Source organism: Canis lupus, chromosome 8, assembly GCF_048164855.1.
Source record: "Canis lupus baileyi chromosome 8, mCanLup2.hap1, whole genome shotgun sequence".
Taxonomy (NCBI): Eukaryota; Metazoa; Chordata; class Mammalia; order Carnivora; family Canidae; genus Canis; species Canis lupus.
The window spans coordinates 6,585,155-6,608,659 of record NC_132845.1 but is presented as its reverse complement, the minus strand read 5'-3'; the positions used below and the strand labels follow the sequence as shown (position 1 = coordinate 6,608,659).

Sequence of the window (23,505 nt, the reverse complement as noted above, 5' to 3'; positions counted from 1 at the left end):
TGTGGGGGAATATTAAAGAAGTAGAACTTGAGCCAGGACCTAAAATGGGCAGAAGTTAAGTAAAAGGGCCTTGTGGGGCATGGGACAGAATTTGAAGAAAGCATGTAATAAGGCGTAAGCATAATCTGGAAATGTAAACAGGAAGTACAAGCTGTTGGGTTTCAATAAGAAAAAATTTGGATTGCTATAATATTAATATTGATAATAGTTAACGCTTATCACTCCTTTATCTCACCAAAGGAGTACTTCCAATGTGCCAGACCCCATACTAGATCCTGGGGTTACAGCTCTGAGCAAAATGGACCCCAAATCCTTGGTTTTGTAGAACTTACATCCTTGGGGGAGAAGATAGATAATAGACAAAGCAATAAGTGAAATATGTTATATGTTAGAGAGTAATGATTGCAAAGGAGAAAAGTAAACCAGGGGTGGGGAAAAGGAAATGGCAGGAGTGGGTTGCAATTTTGAGCAGTGGCTGTGAAGTCCTCACCCAAGAGTAATGATTGATAAATGACCTGAACTACATCTCAGGCATCCTGCTAAGTGAGTTCCATACACGAAATCACTTTCATAGCAACTCTGAGAGCATACGTACTATTATTATCCTCATTTTATAGATAAGAACCTGAAACATAGACAGCTAAAACAATTCCTGAAGGGTGCACAGCAATTAAGTGAAAGAGCTAGGATTTAAATCTGGGAAGAGTTATACTGTTAGTCTGTAAGACTGAATAACAAAAGTCTTTGACAAGGCTGTTCAAGGTCCAAGAATGATACCATTTTAGAGCTGGAGGGAAATTTACTAATTGTCTAATCTGCTGGTTTTCAAAGTGGATCAGAATCACCTGGAAAGCTGGTTAAAACCCCAGTTTCTGGGGCACCTGGGTGGCTCCGTTGCTTAGGAGACTGACTCTTGGTTTCAGCTCAGGTCATGATCTCATGGGTCGTGAGATCGAGCTCTGCCTTGGGCTCCTCTTAAAGATCCTCTCCCTCTCCCCTTCCCCCTACTCACTGTGTCTCTCTCTAAAAATAAATAAATCTGTTACACACACACACCAGGTTTTTTTAACCTTGTCCTTAGAGTTTCTGACTCAGTAGGTCTGGGATGAGGCCAGAGAAGTCTCATTCTAACAAGTTTCCAAGTGATGCTGCTGGCTGGGCGGCGCTTCGGGAATCATTTAGTCCAGTTGTTTTCAAACTTGGCTGCACCTTAGGATCACCTGGGGAGCTTTTAAGAACAACCCATTCCCTATGAAAAATGGTACTGACAGCCTGTATTTCATTGGTCTGGGCTGAGACTCTGTAATAGGATGATGGTTGTGACTGCAGTGTACATGGGGGATTAAATACCACTGGTCTGGTTTAACCCTCATCTTACAGATGAGGAAACTGAGGTCTCAAGAAAGTAACGATTCCCTTCTTGTTTCGGCTCCTAGCATTCTGCACATGGTTTCTTACCTACTTGATACTCAACTGTATAAGTCAGGGGCTGTGTATCTATTTACCACACAGTAAAGGTTCAATAAATGCCTATTTTTAAAGAAGATTTTATTTATTTGAGAGAGAGAGGGAAGAGAGAGAGCACACATGAGAGAGGGGGCAGGGGCAGAGCGACAGGGAGATGCAGACTCCCTGCTCAGCAGGACCTCGGGCCCATGACCTGACCTGGAGGCAGACACCTACCTGATTGAGCCACCCAGGCACCCCAGATGTTTACTGCTGAGTCTCTAACGTTAAAGGGAATGGGGACCACTAAAAGTCTTTGATAGCAAAGTGATATATATTGAAAGTAATATTTTATTTCTTTCTTATAAAGATTTTAGTTTTTCAAGATTTATTTATATTGAGAGGAAGAGAGAGAGAGAGAGAGAGAGCACATGCAAATGCATGAGTCGGGGGAGGAGCTGAGGGCAAGGGAGAGAGAGGATCTCGACAGACTCCTCGCTGAGTGTCTGGCCCTGAGTGGGGCTTGATCTCACAATCCATGGGATCGTGTCCTGAGCTGAAATCACAAATGGGATTAAGTGTTCCATGGATGCTTAAACGACTGAGAACCCAGGTGCCCCATTAGGACTTTTTATTTTTAAGTGATGTCTACACCCAATGTGGGGCTCAGTCTTGCTGCCCAGAGATCAACAGTCCCATGCTCCACTGACTGAGCCAGCCAGGCACCCTGAAGGTAATATTTCAGGAGACTTTATTAAAAGGAAGGATAAGATTAAGAGATTGGCGACATGATGATCTTCCCACTGCAGTGGTTCTGTAGAGCTACTCAACGTGTGAGAGAGACCAGCAGCATTAGGGTCACCTGAGGCCTTATCAGACTCTCCAGTCCCACCTCAAACCTACTGAGTCAGAACCTACATCTTTATAAGATCCCCAGTGAGCTGCATGCACATCTGATTTTAAGAAGCACTGCTCTGGGACATCCTATGACCAATGCCTGGACTTATGGGGTAGCCCTAGTGGGTCAAGAGAAAACAGCAAATATGAGTGGTTGGTCAGGCCAGCTTTTCCTTACGCCTATTCCTTGAGATACTGGTTCTCTGGAATCTTAATAGGTATTCAATGGTCAAAAAGATTTAGCAAATACCAGGTTAAACAAAGCTAAAATGTTTCTTTATGGCCGGACTTCTTTTATCTTTTACTCCGCTAATGCATTTTCTGAGTCTCCAAGAGAAAACTGTGTTATGTAGCTGCTTCTACACTTATTGATCATGGGAGCCAGTTTGGGAGAGCGTCTTTCCATGTTACTATTTTGTGCAGCACATCTTGGTAAAGTTGTCATATTCCCTTTGTGATATTTTGGGGTCTCAGACATAAGATATTCTAGCCCTTGGGTAGGAAACTATCTTCCATTTCCTGAATTTAATATTTGTTACTTACCTGTTCAAATGCCCAGCCTTTCTATAACTGGCCCAGGTGTGTGCTTTCACTTATGACTCACTTTCATTGGCTAAAGCTTATTTGTTGAACACCAATAAAAAATAAATTTATTAAAAAAATAAATAAATTAAAAAAAAATAAAGCCTATTTGGACAGAGTCATAGGATAGATTTGTGGGTTATGTCCGTGGTGATCTGGGGAATATTTTGAGTTGGTCACTGGTTCCAGTGTCTGACAGAACTGAGGAGACAGTGGAAAATGTTGGGGTCACTGGTGAGATACTAAGTTTAGTTTGTGGTGGGAGTGAAGTCAGGGGGTAGGACTGTGAGTGATCACTGGGCGAACAAAGAAGATAGAAAGAAAGTTGATTGAAAATTGTAAGCCACAACATCTGTCAGCAAATTTATAGTCAGAAATAAAAAGAAGCAGATGAACAGATACATTTGAGAACTAAGGTTTTTTTTTTTTAGATTTAGTACAGTCCAAAATTGTTTTTTCACAGTTTATTTTCATTGATGCCTTTTTTGAAAATTTATGACCCATTTTAACACTGACATGTTGATTATCCCACACTCTTTAACTCAAAAGGCATTTGATTTTAAATCACACTCACCAATAAAGTACCTATATTTTGGATAGTGCTTTTTTTTATACTTTTATGTGTCCTTGACATGAAGTTATTAGTTTCTTTCTTTCTTTCTTTCTTTCTTTCTTTCTTTCTTTCTTTCTTTCTTTCTTTTCTCCTCCCTCCCTCCCTTCCTTCCTTCCTTCCTTCCTTCCTTCCTTCCTTCCTTCCTTCCTTCCTTCCTTCCTTCAAGGTTTTATTTATTAATTCATGAGAGGCACAGAGAGTGAGGCAGAGACATAGGCAGAGGGAGAAGCAGACTTCCTGCAGGGAGCCCAATGTGGGACTCGATCCAAGGACCTGGGGATCATGACCTGAGTCAAAGGCAGATGCTTAACCACTGAGCCACACAGGTATCCTCCCTTCTTCCTTCCTTCCTCCCTCCCTCCCTTCCTTCCTTCCTTCCTTCCTTCCTTCCTTCCTTCCTTCCTTCCTTCCTTCCTTCCTTCCTTCTTTTCTTTTTTTAAATTTCTTTCTCATATATAGCAGTATACTCTCTGCTCCTCATGGTAAGAGGAACGAAAATACTTTCTCAACAATATCCTTACTGTGGGCAGTAGCAACATCACTTATACTTTTTTTTCTTTTCTGTTAATAAACACATAGAAAGTATTTTTGATTTGGATTTGTCCTTTCAAATGCTCAAAAGCTTTACTTTTTATTCCCTTTTCCTGATATTAGAAATACTATTTCTTGCAAAATCAAGGAAGTACTGTTATTTCTACTTATGGCATCAGTATACTTTTTCTTAGGAATTTTGCTCTTAAAAAATTTGATATTACTTTAATAAGTAAATTTGGATATATAACCTTTTTCTTGTTGTTTTTTAGAGAGGGACAGGGGCAGTGGGAGAAGGAGAGAGAATCTTAAGCAGACTCCACGCTGGGCATGGAGATGACACATGGCTCCATTACAACCCTGAGATCATGACCTGAGCTGAAATCAAGAGTGGGTTGCTTAACTGACTGAGCCACCCAGGTGCCTGTGGATAAGTACACATTTTAAATCTGATTCAGCTGGGTTTCTTTTTATTATACCCTTCATTGACAGAGTTTCCTGCACTTTCAGGAGAAATTTTAAAGAGAAAGGAAGAAAATTTTTTAAAAATGAAGCAGAGTATAGTGAACTAAGTAGTCTTTGATTTCAGAAACTTCTAGAGGATTTTAATGTATTTTCTTTTTTTTAAATGTATTTTCAATCCACTTTTCTCCATGTCTCAAATCTATAGTTCACAGAACATAATGACTAGAATGGTGCTTCAAAAGCTACTAAGTCATCCCGAAGAAATTCAGTTCTTCTTATTTTACTAGATTTACTAAGGCAGAAAAGTAGACGGAGGTATTACATGATGGCGATATTTGGAAGGAGATGCTTGATCTTTTCTACTGGAAGGCTAACAATGGTGGGAGATGCCATTTACTATGGAATTACGTCTCTTCAGTGGAGTGGGACAAGGGATATTGAGTGAGTACTTCTGAACAGGTGGAAAGGGATATGTGAGTGTCATGAGAATACCAGCTGCTGAATTTTGGACACCATGGGTAGCTTGTACCAACTACAACCCCTTATGGTTGGCAGGAAAGAGATAATCGAGGCAGCAGTTGTCCCACATGCCAAAGGTAACTTCCTAATGATCCTTATTTCATATATACACTAAGGGTTGCCAGTACTTACTCTAGAATGATTTTCAACAAGCATTGGAAATAGGGGGTCAAATTAAGCCTTTGGTTACTAGGAAACCCTATCACTAAATATTTGTATTAACAACTATCCAATGAAATATTTATCAAATATCATTAGGGGTCGTGTTCTGTGCTAAGTGCTAGAATGCCAGGGTAAGAAAAACATAAATGGTACCATTGCCATCTCATTGGTTGCTGACTAGTGTGTGATGCAGACAAGTAAACAAGATGATATAACACAGTAATAACACCCTGACAGGAGAAATACAGGGAACCATGGCAGTAGACAGAAGGGAGTACTTAGTTTTTAGTTAAGGAGCCAGAGAGGCAGAGGCATCTACATGAAGTTATGAACAGGCATTGGATGGACCAAAATGAGTTGGGCAGAAAGGAGCATTCTAGGCAAGAAGAAAAAGCATATACAGAAGCTCAGAGAAAGATCATTTTGTCTGGAGCATATGAATCTTGAGATGAAGGAGAAATGGTAGAAATGAATTTAGAAAAGTAAACAGAGTCCTGACATATAGGGTTTTATACACATTTGGGTTTTATGCTAGATAGGACAGAGAGCCACTGGAAGGTTTTCCAATAGAGAAATGACTTGATAAGCATTTTAAGACAATGATTCTGGTGGCATTCTAGAGAACAGGCTAGAGGGAGAGAATACTGGGAAGAATGAGACAAAAGGGGAGACTTGCAGAAGTTTATATACGGAAAGATGGTAGCTTTTATTTCCCAAATGATGGCCGTCTTCTTCTTCTTCCTCTTCTTCTTCTTCTTCTTCTTCTTCTTCTTCTTCTTCTTCTTCTTCTTCTTCTTCTTCTTCTTCTTTTTCTTCTTCTTCTTCTTCTTCTTCTTTCTTTTTTTTTTGATGGCATTCTTAACAGTGTTTTTGTATCTGGCACACTAGACATTAAAGTTATTTATTCTTACTTTTATAAGATTAAAATGTTTGTTATTTTTAACTTTGTGGTCCCCACTTTATAATTCTTTAAGAACCCATTCTTATTTCCTCTTTCTGGTATCTTTGTTAATTATTACGTCTGTTCCTTCCTGAATATTGTCCTGTAAATGTCTTTTCTGCTCTTGACATGTATTTTCCATTTTTTGTTCTCTCTGTCTGTCTGTCTTTACGGTTCTTTTTCAAACTTGAGTACAGAATTAATGATGAGAGAGAAGTAATTATGACCCTAGTGAATAGATTTCAATTGCCATAACTAGGGATGGCCTGAAATTTCTTGAAAAGGACAAGAAGAAGAAAATTCAGTGGTTTTCAGGATTGGAAAGAAAGAATATAGTTTAAAAACAAACAATGTTCTTGGAGGGGAGGAGGCTTGCTTTACAGCAATCAATATAGTAGAACTAGAAAAGACCAACATAGATCAACCCCAAAGTGCAAAAAGTAATTAAGGGCACAAAAAGCACATAATAAATGTCAAGTACAAAACAGAAGCTGAGAAATTACAGAGTGAAGTTCAGAGTTTAAAAATGACAGAAAGACCAAAGGTGGCAAATAATAAAAACATTTCATATAAGACTAACTAAAAGTGCTACAATATTACAGCAATATTACATAGGACACAAAAGGTCAGGGAACAGCCTAGAAAGGTGTCTAATGGATAGCAAGGCTGATTCATTGACTGAGAGGGTCTTGTAGACATTGATTTAAAAAGGTAAAATTAAACGAGTTCTTTGTTTCAGAGCTCTCAAAAAGCTCAGTCTTGCTAAACAGAGAAATCAATTTAAAATGAAAAAAAGTAAAATTGTTCTTTGGAAGTGTTACCAACCAATAGGTGGCAAAGAAATTGAGAATTTTGAATCTCATATAGGACCAGATATGATTTCTTTTAGGATTAGTGATGTCCAAGGCCTTTAGAAATCTTTTTAAAAAAAGTATGTCGCTTTTGTGTATCTTGTTCCCAAGTCACCCAGCATAGGCCATTCTTATTTTTTTATTTTTAAAAATTTAAAAAGATTTTATTTATTTATTTGAGAGAAAGAGTGAGAGAGAGAGAGAGAGAGAGAGAGAGAGAGCATGAACTAGGGGAGAGGGAGAAGCAGACTCCCTGCTGAGTAGGGAGCCTGCTGTGGGGCTTGATCCCAGGACCCGGGGATCACAACCCAAGCGGAAGACAGATGCCCCCAGTGCAGGCCATTTTTAATGCTTCCTTGGCTTTCTATGTGTCAGAGTATGACACATCTGTCACTTACCAGGTAAAACAAAAGAAAACATTAAGAGGATGTACAGAAATCCTAGCAAAAGAACTTCTAACCTATTAACCTTTTTGGGGGGCGGTGGGGGCGAAGGAGAATGTGCTCATTGCTGTGTAAATTAGAGTTGGTGGAATGGGAATTGCTCACTCTGGAAATCCTTTGTCTTAATCCCTTTGTGTTTTTATAACAAAAATATCATAGACTTGGCTTAAACAACAAAATTTATTTCTCACAGCTTTGGAGACTAGAAAGTTCAAGATTTGCCGGAAGCCTATTTCTTGGCTTCTACGAGAAGTTTTGTAGACAGCTGCCTTATAGTTTGTGTGTGTGTGTGTGTGTGTGTGTGTGTGTGTGTGTGTGTGTGAGTGAGAGAGAGAGAGAGAGAGAGAGAGAGGCAGGCAGACAGGCAGGCCGACAAACAGGCACACAGACTAATCCCATCCTGAGGGCTCCACTCCCAGGACCTAATTACCTCTCAAAGGCTTCATCTCCAAATACCATCACTCATCACCTTGGGGATTAGGGTTTCAACATATGGATTTGGAGAGAACACAAACATTCATTGCATAGCATTCTCAGGGAAAGAGATTTTCCAGAGAGAGAGGGCGATTATTCTTTTTTAATTGTACTGTTAAAGGCAAGGAATGGATGAGCCTGATTGATTTATGCTCTGTTCTTGTCCTGCTTGTTGAAGTAAGAACCACGAAAGATGGAGTAAGTTCCTAGAGTAAGTAGAGAAGGTGGTAGCACCTGAGGGTGAACAGGAAGGCAACTGAAATAAATCGCAGAAAGTGAGGAAACCAAGGGAAGTGGAACATGAAGAGCTGGTCTGAAGCAATGCAGAGGATTCTGAACCCTCAGGAGACGGTTGTTGGGTTCTCCGATTCCATGTAACTATTATGTGTCTGGTCTTGGAAAGACAGTGGTCAACTCTGGGATTACTAATTATGTTACATTAAGTGTAAATGATGTGACTTCAAGTGTAACTTTTAAATTTTTCCTTAATTTCATATTTAAACATTTTCCCAAATATCCAGAAAGGTTGAAAGAATAACACAATATGAACACTTGTATACTGATTACCTTGATTCAACAATTGTTCATATTTTGCCATATTTGCTTTATATAACTATTTGTAAGTATGTATATTTTTTTCTGAATGCCTTGAAAATAAGCTACAGACATTGTGATATTCACCATAGATGTTTTATATAACCACGATATTATCAACATACTTAAGAGAATTAAATATCTAATGATTATATTGAAAATAACCAAGTTAATTTCAAATTTTTCCAGTTTTCCACAAATGATTTTTTTGGATAATATTCCATTGTCTATATATATGTTATCTTATTTAAAAAAATATTATTGGAGTTCAATTTGCCAACATATAGCATAACACCCAGTGCTCATCCTGCCAAGTGCCCCCCTCCGTGCCCATCACCCAGTCATCCCAACCCCCCCCGCCCACCTCCCCTTCCACTACCCCTTGTTCATCTCCCAGAGTTAGGTGTCTCTCATGTTCCACAAATGATTTTTAAGCCTTTTTTTTAAAAGTGAGAATTCAAATAATGTTCAGAGATTGTGTCTGACTTCTATTTCTCTCTAGTGTCTTTTAATCCAGAAGTCTCTATTTCTCTCCCTATAAATTTTACTTTCTTAAGACATGATAGTTGTCTTTCGAGTTCCTGCATTCTGCATTTATCTGGTGTTGTGTTCCTAGTTCTTACAGTATCTGGATTTCCTGCAGAATAAAAGTAGCTCTAATAGCTTGATTGGATTCAAGCTAAACATTTTTTGGCAGGAATATTATGCAGGTGATGTCCTTATTTCATATTATGTTACCACAAAAGGTATGTAATGCTAGAGTTTGCACTAACCTTATGTGAAGTTTGATAATTTGGTTAATATGATAATCACCAGATCTCTTCATTGTGAAGGCATACTTTGTTCTCTTTACAATTCGCAAATACTCTGTGGGATAATACCCTGAAACTTGGTGAATAACCAACAATCTTTCATCTAAAGATTTTATTTTATTTATTTTTTTAAAATATGGAATGCTTCACAGATTTGCGTGCCAGCCTTACGCAGAGGCCATGCTAATCTTCTCTGTCATGTTCCGATTTTAGTATATGTGCTCCCGAAGTGAGCACTCACCTAAAGATTTTAGCGTCCAACTATGCTCCTTGCCTGAAACCATTATATCATTAGGAATTGCACAAGTTGTGATTTTCTAATTTATATATAATTTCCTCCATATTTATTAGCTGCCATTCTTTTGTGAAGAATAGCTTTCCCTCATCAACTGGTACTTAATTATATTTCTTTCTAAAGAGGCAAAACACCGTCATAATTTTAAAAATGATTATAGCAATTTTGAATATAGAGAAAAAAAAAAAACAAACCCAGCTGTAATCTCAACAGCTAGTAAACTAGTGTTAACAATTTGGTATGTTTCTTCCCATTCTTCTCTCAAAGCCTACAAGTGTATATATTACAAAATTTGATACAGAAGTTTTATATCCAGCCTTTTATAGTTAGTATTATATCATTATCAATTTACTATGTTGTTAAATATTCTTTCAAGTATTTTTGCTGGCTGTCTGCCATTTCATAATTAGCATGTGGCATACTCTATTCCAGGCGACCATATATCCTGGTTTGTCTGCAGTGATTCTTATTTATGACTGTTGTCTTTGCAAAATTATTAAAGCATTCCCTTTTACTCCCAGAGTCATCTCGATTTGGAAGACAAATCATATAGTCACCCTATCACCACTGTATCACCACTGTACCTACAATTGACCATTTGCTGTTTTTAATTTTCTAATCTACTTACTCTTGCGTAAATCTCTGGGTGCATTTCTTATTATTTCATGAGGATACATTTCTAAAAGTGAAGTGACTGGATCAAAGTGTATGAATATTTTTTAAGGTCCTGTCTAAATATTGCCTTGTTTGTATTTCTGTTAAATAAATACTGTACTATTCAACTGGACTCAACAAATTTATCTGCTTTGCCTTCCCTCTGGGAAGGGTTTATCAGCATTGGAAGTATTAACATTTTAGCCCAGTAAGATCTTTTTGGAGAGGGCTGTTTGTGCATGGTAGTAGCACCTTTGGCCTTTGCCCGTTACCTGTCAATAGCGACCCCATCCCAGTTGTGACAATCAACAAAATCTCTAGATCTTGCCAGATGTCCCCTGGGAGGCAAAATAGCTCTCAGTTGAGAATCACTGGCTTAGATATAATAAATGGACAGAGTAGTAACAGCAATATTCTCCTTTTATAGCTTATTTGTCTTGAGCCTTGAGTTTTTATTTTTTAATTTTTTTTTATAAAGAATTGCTTATTTAGTTCCCTGGGAATAGTAAATGGTAAAAGTTTCTTTTAGTTACCAAGAAACTTTTTTTTTTTCATTTACAAGAAACTTTTTTACATGACCCCAAACTGTTGAATAGGAATTTGAACCTTGGTCTGTCCGTCTTCAGTTTTACCCATGTGTCCTGCAGCCTCATGTAAGTTCATGCCTTCATGGCCACTATCATGAGACAGGCAAACAATGGGAAAAGAAGTATTTTCTCTCTGGTGAGCTTTTGGGAATCCTTTAGATCTGTTTGATTTTTACCAAGGTATTTCTCATTTATTTTTACCATCTGCAAATGGGATTGGCTGTGTGAAATCAACATTTAGAAACATGTGGTTTAGATCCTGGCGCCCAGTGGGCGCCCAACATGTACTTCCATTGGGTTGTCATAACCATCTGCTAATGGGTCTGTGCAGGGCTGAGAAGACGATCACATGAAGGGGGCTGATTACTTAACCTCTTTCTACTTTTAAGATCTGCTCTTTCTTGCTTTCTCTCAGTGTTGATGACTCGCCCGTTGAAGTTTGGAGTCAGACTCCAGGGCATTGACACGAGTGAAGGAGACACAATTTAAGTCCCCCAAAATGATGTTGATCCTTCTTTTTTTATCTTCTGTTTCAAAAAAGCTGTCGGTTCAGAATAAGGAAAGCCATGTTCAAGCTCTGGAAATAGAACACTGCATCTGTGGCTTACTTTCAGCCTGTTTGGGGACAGGTCCTAACCCATGAGCACAGGAATAGTGAGTTAGGAGAGGATGGACTGGCGAGAGTGTCATCCATACGTAACTTGCCAGAGCCAGTCCACCACTACCACCAGTGAAGTCTGGATGACCATGGGATGGTCCAAGGACTCTGGCAGACTCTGCTCTCTTAACACAGGAGAAAGAGGGCTGGCTGGAGTTCAGCAGCTCAACTCAACTTAGAACCTTAACTGTGATAATTTCGGGAAGCTTGGCTGAACTAAAACTAGTGTTATTTAGGTTTCTCTTATTCTAAATAGTGGACGTTGCTGACTGTGGAGGTTCTTGAAAGGAAAAGCAGAGAGACAAGACGACAGAGTCATTTCTCCCCTAGTAGATGGTAGACCAGGAAAGAAAAAAAGAGACTCGGTGTGAAATACAGGGAGTTCTCGTCTATTTTTAACCTATTCTTAGTTTCAAAGCATGAGACTTTATGCTTTATAGTAGTCTATGGTTTTTAACACATTTCCACAAATATTAGCTCTTTGACCATTGTAACGTGGCCTCAAGAGGCAAGTCGGGCTGACATCCACATTTCAGAAACATAAAGAAGTTGTGATTTTCCTCAGTTTTACAGAATTAGAAGTGACAGGGGATCCTTGATGCCTACATCAGTGAGGTCTGTATTCCACCTTCAATGCTTATATAGCTTCAGAGCTTACACCATTTCTCTGCCCTTAGACTTTAGTTTTGTTTTGCTGGCTTTTTAAAACTAGTCCATTTGTGAATATTTTTTTAAAAGAATGATTGTGTAGTTGCCTTCCCCCAACATCAGTGCAACATTTCAGAGCGTGCCTACCACGTTGTCTGAAATTCGGGTGCTACCCCTACTCTCTGTTTTTGTTATCCTCCTTTGTGTCCTTGTGTAAGGCTTGAGCAGAGTTTATTGCTGTACATGTATCATATTTTGAATTTATGATAGCTTTTCTCTTAATGGTTTGGATATTATTGTGTTTCAGCCTCTGTGACCTGATGTCAGGATAACGCAGCTTGGGTATATATTGCTGAGTTGTAACTTAAAAACCTTTGGCCCTTCTCTCTGACAAATAAACTTGAACATATAACAGCATTGTTTTAAATAGCACAGAGTTAGGATTTCTTTTTCAGTAAATGATGGATATTTGAAAAATAGCGTATGCTTAAAATAGTGTATGAGCTGTCTCTCTCTCTCCCCCTTCCCCCCCCCTTTTAGATTGGTCATGATGTATAAAAGCATAATACAAAATGGGAATGATCCCTTTTAATTATCATGATGCTCTTTTAAAAAAGTAATTATATTTTGTTTACTGGAAATAAAATAATAACATGAAGCATTTATGTCTTAGTTACCTTAAAAAAAAAATCTTAACTCCAGTATAGTTAACATACAGTGTTATATTGTGTTCAGTTGTATGATATAGTGATTCAACAATTCTATTCATTACTTAGTGTTTATTGTGATAAGTGTGCTTTTAATCCCCTTCACCTATTTCACCCACCCTCTCCACCCACCTTCCCTCTGCTAATCATCAGTTTGTTCTCTATAGTTAAGAGTCAGTTTTTTGGTTTGTCTCTTTCCTTTTCTTTGTTTTGTTTCTTAAATTCCACATATGAATGTAATCATATGGTATTTATCTTTCTATGCGGACTTATTTCACTTAACATTATACCCTCTAGATCCATCAATATTGTTACAAATGGCAAGATTTCATTCTTTTTTATGGCTGAGTAATATTCCATTTCATACACACACACACACACACACACACACACACACACACACACACACACTGTATCATCCTTATCCATTCATCTATCTATGGGTGCTCAGGCTGCTTCCATAATTTGACTATTGGAAATAATACTGTGTAAACATTAGGAGGTGCACATATCTTTTCAGATCATGGTGCTATTTTAACTTTTATCTCTTAACTATTTTATTTTATGTCTTTCAAACCCAAATTACCTTCTGTCCTAAATAGTCTTCAATTTCAGTCAGTTGAAATTTCCAGTGTTTTGTTTCTCTCTCCCTTTTTCTCATTTCCTTTTTCATTCATCCCCCATCCATCCATCCATCCATCCATCCATCCATCCATCCATCCATCCATTCATCTCTTAGTAGAGGAAGCCCATCGTTAGCATGCATAGGAACCAAAGCAGCACAATTTCAGAATTTAAAAAGTTGAAAAGTATACTTAAATTAAGCGAGTTTAAGCGAGTTTGAAATTTATCTGCTCACTCCTATTTTGAAAGTGTTTCATCATAACAATGTTACTATCCCTTAAGTGTCATCATATAACCAAGCACTCATAATTTATGGAGTTTATGTGGCATCAAAAACTAAGAAGTGTTTGCTTAAGAGGTTGAAATTTGAAGTCAACATTAGAGTATAGAATTTAAAGAATTGAAATTAATAGATTTTAAGTGTATAGAATTTAAAGTTGAAATTTAGACCGTAAATAAAAATGGCTTTTAGTGTCCATCCTGGTATGTTGCAGTAATTGATCTTTGTGATTTCAGTAGCTGGGCCATTTCAATGTCTCCTCTCACCTCCCTCCATTCCCAACCCCCCCCCCCCCACCGACTCCCCACAGGATGGAGCCAGTCCTGCTAGCATCATGCATCATGACTGCCCAATCTTTGGCATTTTCATCAATTGCCTCAAGGTTACCTCACACTCCAGTGTCTGAAGGAAATTGACATGTGGCCAGGGAGTTTCAGCAGTTCAAAGAAATGTCTTACTTCCTAAGAGAAAACTCTACCTAACAATTTCCATCTTACAAAAGGCACTATGATGAATTTAGGTAACTTGGAGCTAAGTGATTGGAGAGTTATTACATAGTAAGAGCATATTATTTTTAGGAGATGAGAGTCAGAGTCATATAAACTAAAGGAAGTAAAAAAAAAAAGTACTTCAGTATCCACGTTTGTTTGTGCAATATTGCATATTTTCCAATATAAAATAGATTTTCTTATGTTTTGTTATGGGAAAATTTGAGTGTATACCGGGAAAGAGGGTACAAATAATAATGTAGTACATCTAGAAGGATTTCTACCTAATTTATGAACTAAGAAACATTTCTTATTCTCACACTTTGTTCTAAAGTTGTCTCTATTGTCTTTTGTTGAAATATAATGAGAAAAGAAAAAAGAAAATTTAAGGATATATCAGAGCTAAAACCTCAAGGCTTGTTTGTGGGTTCAAATTCAAAAAAACCTTCTAATGAAATAATCTTTACTAATATTTAAAATCTGTAAATATCTTACTTTCATTTTATATAATTCTATTTAAAGTACACAGCTCAATGGTTTTAGCATATTTAATGAATTGTGTAACCATCACTATAATCTAATCTTAAAATATTCATCTCACCAGTAAGAAATCTCTTTAGCATTCACTTCCTGTCCACCAGCCCTACACAACCACTAATCTGTCTTTTTTATTGATTTGTCTATTCTGGACATCTTACATAAATAGAATCATATGATATGTGCTTTTGGGAGATTGACTTCTTTTACCAATAACCTCTTATGGTTATGGAAGATAATTGTTTTATAACTTTTTAACATGATTTTTTAAAGAAGAAAAAAATATTTCTATCAAATAACTCCTAAGAAAGCAACTTTAATCAGTTTTGTCTGTTTCTTTCCAGTCTTCTTCTGTTTGTTTTTTGTTATTTTATTCCTTAATTGGTTTAGGAAACATTTATTGAGTACTTAATATGGATCAATCACAGTGCTGGGTGCTGGACATATTGAGGTATACAAGACAAGCAGCTTAAGGATTGTTGATAGAATAGGTAATAATAGGGGTACCTGGGTGGCTCAGTCGGTTAAGCATCAGACACTTGGTTTCAGCTCAGGTCATGATTTCAGGGTGTTGGGATCAAGCCCTGGGTTGGGCTTTGCAATCAGTGTGGTGTCTGCTTGAGATTCTCTTACTCTCCCTCTGCCCCTTCGCCCACTCTCTCTCTCTCTCTCAAATAAATAAATCTTAAAAACAAAAGAATAGGTAATAATAACCATTGCACTGAATGCTACAAATAAGTATAAATTGCTATACTGTACAATGTGGACCTAATTGAGTTTTTCTAAAGAAATTATTTCATATATGCCTATATATATGTATTTTAAATAATTGGGATCATAGGATATATAAAGTTTAGTATATTTTTTCTTAAAACTATATTATGAATATTTTCCCATTTCTTTAAATATTCTTTGAGAATGCTATCTTTTAAAAGATTTATTTATTTATTTTGGGAGGGAGTGGCAAAGGGAGAGGGAGAGAGAGAATCCCAAGCCGGCTCTTCAATGAGCACAGATCCCACCCCCCCTCCCCCAGCACACGGCTCAATCTCATGACTTGAGCCAAAATCAAGAGCCTGGTGCTTAACCAACTGAGCCACCTAGGCACCCCATAGAATGCTATTTTTAATGACTCCATACTTTTCTGCTGGATGTATATACCAAATTTATTAGAAACTAGAACATTTCCTAGAATTTAGACTGCTGACAAGTGGCATTCATCCTGAGATTTGTAATTACAAAAAGCTCACATGAGAAAGCATATGAATTTATAACCAAGAACTACTAATTATTTTCTTTTAAGTATGTCAGCCCTGTACCTTTTGCCTCAAAATGTCTCTAGAATCAGGACTTAGGATTTATGACTCCTGGAGATAAAAAGGTAGTTATAGCACTCCTTGCTTTAATAACTTTGCTGTCACTGCTTTTATAGTATTTGGGAGATCTCAGAGAATTAAAATAGGATGGCAAAATGACTGCTAAGCTCTCACAGCCCTTCTGGACTTCAAATTGAGAGCTCTTCCTAGATTTAGTGTAGCTATTTGGCTTGATTGTGGGGAATATAGGGGCAGGAACAGATATTGCTGAAAATAAACTTTTTAAAGAGATGGTGACTCCACAATTGTTGACATTTGGAAAGTATTTTATTTGATATTTATTTATGGATTTACTTGCTTTTTTTTTCTTTTCCAATTTTTGGTTCTCCTTGTTTTAGTGTATTTCTGTGTGCTCCCACCTTGTTTTGTATGACATGCCTTCTATTTATCTGAGATCATTTCTTTTGTGTGCATGTCAGACCTATTGTCAGATGCTTTACCGGGGTAAAAGTCACTGAAACATAAATCTTCTTTTTTGCTCTCTTGCTTTTCTCCTTTTCTTTGTGTGTTGTCATTTTCTTCCCCACTTTTGTATTTCTTCTGTTGTTTTCTTGAGCTACTTGCCCCACCTCCACTCCTCCTTGACTTTCTTGGGTCATAAGGTCTCTTTTTCACTTAGTGGTACAGCTGTTGCTTTTCATTCTGCTATATGCTTTGGTATTCTATGCTGCCTCTCTCTCTCTTTCTCTCTCCCTCTTTCTTTCTCAGAGTATTTAATATGTGTTTCACCTTGGCTCTGCTCATTTGTGCTTCTTAATTGCTGCAGTAGCTTCTCACATATCCTATGGAGTCTCTGGGAAAGCAAAGGGGAAGAAAAGATGTACTCTCTAATGGAACAGCAGATACAAATGCAGATTCATTTAGGAAATGGACTAACTGAAGAAAAAAAAATTCCCTAATATGTTTCTCATATTAGGAAGTTCCCTGGTTGGGACTATGTCACACTAAAAAGCTTTTGCACAGTGAAGGAAACCATCAACAAAACAAAAAGGCAACCTACGGAATGGGAGGAGATATTTGCAAATGATAAATCTAGTATGTGGTCAAAATCTCAAATATATAAAGAACTCTTAGAACTCAATTGCCAAAAAAAAACCCTACAAACGATCAAATTAAAAGAGCAGAAGACCTGAATAGACTTTTTAATTTTTTCAGAGAAGACATACAGATGGCCAGCAGGGACATGAAAAGGTGCTCAACATTACTAACCATCAGGAAAATGCAACTCAAAATCACAATGAGGGGGATTCCTGGGTGGCTCAGTGGTTTGGTGCCTGCCTTGGGCCCAGGGCATGATCCTGAAGTCCCAGGATCGAGTCCCACATCAGGCTCCCAGCATGGAGCCTGCTTCTCCCTCTGCCTGTGTCTCTGCCTCTCTCTCTCTCTCTGTCTCTCAGGAATAAGTAAATAAAATCTTAAAAAAAAACCCACAATGAAATATCATCTCATGCCTATCTGATGGCTGTTATATAAAAACACAAGAAATAACAAGTATTGGTGAGGATGTGGAGAATAGGGAACCCTGTATAGTATTGGTGGGAATGTAAATTGGTAAAGCCACTATGAAAAATAATATGGAATTCCCCCCCAAGTTAGAAGTAGAACTATCAAATGACCCAGCAATTCCACTTCTATGTAATTAGCCAAAGAAGAAAGAAGCACTAATTTGAAAAGGCATATGCATCTTATATTCATTTCAGCATTATTTACAGTAGCCAAGATGGAAATAACCTAGGTGTCCATCGATAGATAAATGGATTATGTATATGTGTGTGTGTATACACAATGGAATATTATTGTACATATATACACAATAAAATATTATTCAGCCATAAAAAGAATGAAATCTTGCCATGCGCAACAACATAGGTAGACCTAGGGGGTACTGTGCTAAGTGAAATAAGTCCCCTAGAGAAAGACAAATACTGTATAATTTCATTTACAGTGGAATCTAAAAAACATAAATGAACAAACAAAAAAGAGACTTATAGATACAGAGAACAAAACTAATGTTTGCTAGAGGGTAGGGATTGGATGAAATAGGTGAAGGAGATTAAGAAGTACAGTTGTCCAGTTATAAAATAACTAAGTCACAGGAATGTAATGCACAGCATGGAGAATATTGTTTACAACTTTGCACAGTGACAGACAATAACTAAACCTACGGTAGTGACCATTTCATAATGTATTTAAATATTGAATCACTATGTTGTACACTCAAAAATAATACAGTGTTGTATGTTCTTCTTTTTTAAAATTTAAATTTTTATTTTAAATTCCAGTATAGTTAACGTATAGTGTTGTTAGTCTGTGACATAGTGTTATATTAGTTTGTATATTAATTATTATTTAATAAAAAAATGTTCCCTGGCTGAGTCCCAGAGATTCCTCATTGTCTTCAAAGAAGATCTCTGAAAATGGACTGGTTCTTCAAATATGATTGTTTGTGGAGCCACATCTGATTCTTCCCATGAAGAGAACTGACTATTTTAGAGACTCGTAATGGGAGAGATGTTCTAAGAAGCAACTTCTTAGAACTACTTTGAAATAGGTTTTAAAAATCTGAAAAAAAATCAGTTTCACTCACATGATATGCTTTAATACTCCATGTGACAAAAGGTTACTCAAGAAGTCTTACCCTAGCTTGCAAGAAGAAGGGTCAAAGATTCAATCTGACAAACCTTATTGTGTGGATACTATGAGCCATATCCTGTGCTGGATGCTGCAAACTTATAGGTAAGTAGGCATACATAGTACCTGCCCTGGTCACAGTCTTACAGAGAGCTCACGTTCATCTCAGGTTTTGGATTGATAGAAAATTTTTGAAATAATCAAGAGCTTTGCATAGTGACCCTACAGTACTTGAAAGATTGGACTGGATAATTTCTTTTTTAAAAATTTTTTTAATTAATTTTTTAAGGACTGGATAATTTCTAAGGCCCCTGTCAGTTATGAAAAAACATGATTTCTGATTTTATTCATGTCCGTTTTATAATACATTGCTCTCTATCTGTAAGACTCATATACCTGAAAGACCTTTGCATAACTCAGACAAGATAAAATAGTTTCTGTATCCAAACATCACATTTTCTTTTCAGTTTTAATGGGTGCCCCCAAGTAGTATTGGATGTAGGGTCTGGGTTTGTCCTTATAAATCAGTATACTTCTCTGGCATTGAATAATTATGTCAAAATAATTCACCTTCATTCATAATTGAATATTTAAATAAAAAGTCTGTCATTACATTTGCAGAGTCTGAAACAAACTGCTTGGTTGATGCAATCAGTATGTTGTTTTTCTGACAATGTGTGTTTGAAAATACTAATTACCTAATTAAGTACTAAAAAATAATCCAAATTTTTGTTGGTAAAGGAGAAAGATTAAAACAATTATCTCAGGTTAGAGGGGAAGAAGTCCAAATAGCAAAGAAGCTCACTTGTTCGGTGTCTACCTCTCATTTTTCACTTGGACACTATGTCGCATTTCCTTTAGCACGCGTAGAGTATCTGATCCTTCACAGGACAGCTGCATTGACTCACTTGGAAATGTAACACATTTTTATAGTTGTTGTCACCCTCAGGATCTTGGTGTGACAGAAAAATGTTGGCTGAAAAACTAGTGTAGAAGAATGTGGATTAACTTGGAAGGGCTCAGAGGTTAGACTCAAAGTATAGAGCTATTATCAAGTTTTAGCTAGTGATATTGAGTTCTAGTAAATGTAACAGAAGAGACTGTAAACAAGGACTAAGCAGGTTAAAGAGATTTCTTTTTTAAAGATTTTTTTTATTTATTCATAAGAGAGAGAGAGAGAGGCAGAGACACAGGCAGAGGGAGAAGCAGACTCCATGCAGGGAGCCCGACGTGGGACTCGATCCCAGGCCTCCAGGATCATGCCCTGGGCTTAAGGCTGTTCTAAACCACTGAGCCACCTGGGATGCCCGAGATTTTTTTTTTTTTCCATATTAATAGTGGCAAGGTGTAATTTGAATGGAAAATGATAGCTTAGTGGTCCTTTACATATTATTGATTTAAAAATTAGGGTAAGATTCAATATACTTATCATGCAGTAAAGAGAAGAAGCAATAGGAAAAGTTTAATTTCCCCTTTGTATGTTGGGTTGGAACTCCTCCTGCACTTACAGTTATGTACTGATCAGTATTGTTGAATAGCATTCGTTTTCAAGAGGTTGGTTGGCAATCCCTAGGAATTTAACTGACATTGTTTAGACATATGCAAGAAGACATATATTTTCGTTTGTATAAGCCCATTTAAGGTAAGCTTTAAATTTACTAATAGCACTCTCTTATATTTCTTCTATAAACTCAGCATGTTTTATTTTTAAGCTTTTATGTTATAAAGTGGTTTATGTCATCCATTATCTAGTAAAAATGGATAAAGTTATGGACAAAGATGCACTTTACAGCATCCTTAGATTATGAGTTCTATGGATAAATTATCTAGCAATAGTCTGAATCTGAGAAGTCAAATTATTGGATTCTGATATACACGGTTCCACCATTTTTAAATTTTTAAAATATTCTATTTATTAATTTATATGTGTGTGAGAGAGAGAGAATGAGTTGGGGGGAGGGTCAGAGGAGAGGGAAAAGTAGACTCCCTGCTGAGCAGAGAGCTTGACGTGAGGGTTGATGTGGGGCTCAATCCTAGGACCCCAGGATCGTGACCTGAGCAGAAGGCAGATGCTTAACTGACTGAGCCACCCAGGCATCCTAACATGATTCCTCCATTACAGTCATATATACTGGCAAGCACATTTGTGAAATATGTTATCCTAGTTCATCTAATTTAAGCTCTAAGATGATATTTTTGCATCAAAATTATAAATGATGGCCTCCTACACAAATCACTATAGAACTTCTTCCTTCTGTTTAATGTTATTTGTGTGGTTCAGATCTGAGTCCCCCCTTCAATAGCACTGGACTTGGAATCAGAAGATCTAGATTCCAGTTCTGGCTTCACTGATGACTAACTGTGTGACATTGAGTAAATCCTTTTCCCTTTGGCTCAAGGTTCTCAGAAATGAACCTAACAGTATTATCCTACCTACTTGATAAAGTTGATATGAGGATCAAATAGAATTAAGTAAGAGAGTGGACAAAAGTGCTCTTAATACTGTAATCACTCCAAGTAAATCAATAAGAAAAATAAGGTTGGCAGATTTACTAAAAACTTTTTAATAGAATTTTTTTTTTTAATAACACGAAGTGAAAATTTTCTGACATAACATATAAGGGAAGCATAAATATGGAATATGATCCTATGGAGTGCATTTTCTTCCCCACTCCTCTTCGCCTAATTAACTTCATTGAGATTTTCTCGGAAGACTCTTACCCAACTGCTTTATCCTTCACTCATACCCCATTACAATGGATAATTATGCACTATCCCCATTAGACAACCCAGTGCTCACTAGACGACTTCTACAAAGCATATATCATCTATTGTAATGTCTACTTCTGTGCATATTTTATTTCTAGATCATAAGCTTCACAAGGGTATTAATTTGTTTGTTCTGCTCACATACCTGAATGCCAGCATATGGCACCAAATCGTTATTGCATGATTGTTGGATAAAAGTTTCAGCCGTTTGTATGTTTATCTAAATCAATTTAGGTCACTAACCAAAAATTGGGTTCATAATTGCTTAAAAAGTCAATGTACTTGTATTAATTATGCTTGCTTTAAACCCAGATGCAGATTGCCATCTTTGAGGTTCTACGTTCAAAGTACATTCAATTCTTTTAATGTCATATGAAAAGGTTTTCTGGTTTTAGTACTATTTATTGAACTTCAGTCATCTTAGATGTTGAAATCTTCTGGTTGTAAATAAATTTTGAGTTAATTTTTCATTATTCATATATAAAATAATTCCTTTAAGTAGGATTACATTTTCAGAGAGATATCCGTATGTTAAGGTTTTTATTTTTTACTTGAGCTGTGCTTATTTACATGAGCACACTTTCAGATTTACTGAGGCCAAGCCATAGCACATCAACAAGATTGCTCCGTGGACTTAGCACTGGACCCAGAGGCTTGTGAGTTCCTGTCACAGCTCTGCACATAACTTCTCCGTGGCCTTGTGCCAGTCAGGAAACACTTCTGGACTTTAATGTCCCAGTCATGTAATTGGGATTATAATATGTGTCTCTTCTCTGCCTCACTTGAGTGGTGAGAGGATGAATGAATAGACCAGCTTGACCCTACTGGTGAGAAGGAAGTAAATCACTTGCTTTTTATGGGGTTCATTAACTCTTTGAAGCTAGTAGCTATTTAGTGCTTGGAAAAGATAATTTACTAAATGACCCCAAGTTAGCCTCAAAGATGTAATGCACTTCTCCAAAGTGAGAAATTGTTCAATTCCTGCTGGCAGGAGCAGGCATTCAACCTTGTATATCATTCTACAGGACTGGATTTCATAAATGTGCATATTAGTCACATCACTTTTTTAATACCTGATAAAAATAACGTTGGTGAGATTGTACTGAGAATATATTAAAGTGGATTTTATAGGTAGGTAACATTTGTTCAAATGAGAAATACTCTGCTATACTTGATATTTATGTCATTTTGTATTTCTAATTGCTTTCTTGGGGAAAAAATGTCCAAGGAAGTTCTAAGAAACATATTTGCTTTCATCATAGCAGTGTTTGTTCAGTCACCACCTCCTACACATAACATCTTTATTTTTTAAATTAAAAAGTATTTTTTAAATTAACTGATGTGACTACCTTGTAAAGGTCTATAAAACATGTTTTATGTTATGGAAGAAGTCCCAATACTTGAAAAGTTTGGAAAGTACTGTCCAGTAACAAGTCTGACTATTTAGAATGCAAGTCTGGCTACATTTAGCATTCCTGTCCCTAGCATTTTGGATTTATCCCAATGTTTTTACAACACTTTTGTTTCATTAACTAATTTTCTGATCTTTGTTGATCAAAATTGGGTTCAGAGAGCAGGTATTTTTATTTTTCCTTTTAACTCCTCAAACAAGTGTAGTTATCAAGACATATCAAGAATTTATCAGATGCACTGATTTTAGTGAATAGACTTTCTGAGATGCATAGCTCTTTGAAGCCTTCCATAATTACGATATCTTGAGATGGTTTATGTGAGTGTGTTTGACACAATGTCTAGTAGCAACATGGTAGATGTTCACAAATCTGTTTTCATTCCCTGTTTGCCTTTAAAACACCTGTATCAGAAGTGTGACATGCACATCCTCCAAATGGTCAAATGGCCTGTGGTATGAGCCCTGAGTAGTCTCCGGTCTTTCTTCCCTAATCGTCTTACAAGTTTTCTAC

At 37.0% G+C, this 23,505-nt stretch overlaps 1 protein-coding gene and 1 non-coding gene across 2 annotated transcripts in view; one reads left to right on the top strand and one right to left on the bottom strand.

Annotated features, from left to right (window-relative positions):
* Nucleotides 1-23,505, top strand: part of SLC44A5 (solute carrier family 44 member 5) — a 337,526-nt gene that overhangs the window by 53,574 nt on the left and 260,447 nt on the right. The gene's annotated exons all lie outside the window — the stretch shown is intronic.
* LOC140639286 (U6 spliceosomal RNA) lies at nt 9,460-9,566 on the bottom strand. The gene has a single exon (XR_012036058.1). It is a non-coding gene; the product is annotated as a U6 spliceosomal RNA (small nuclear RNA).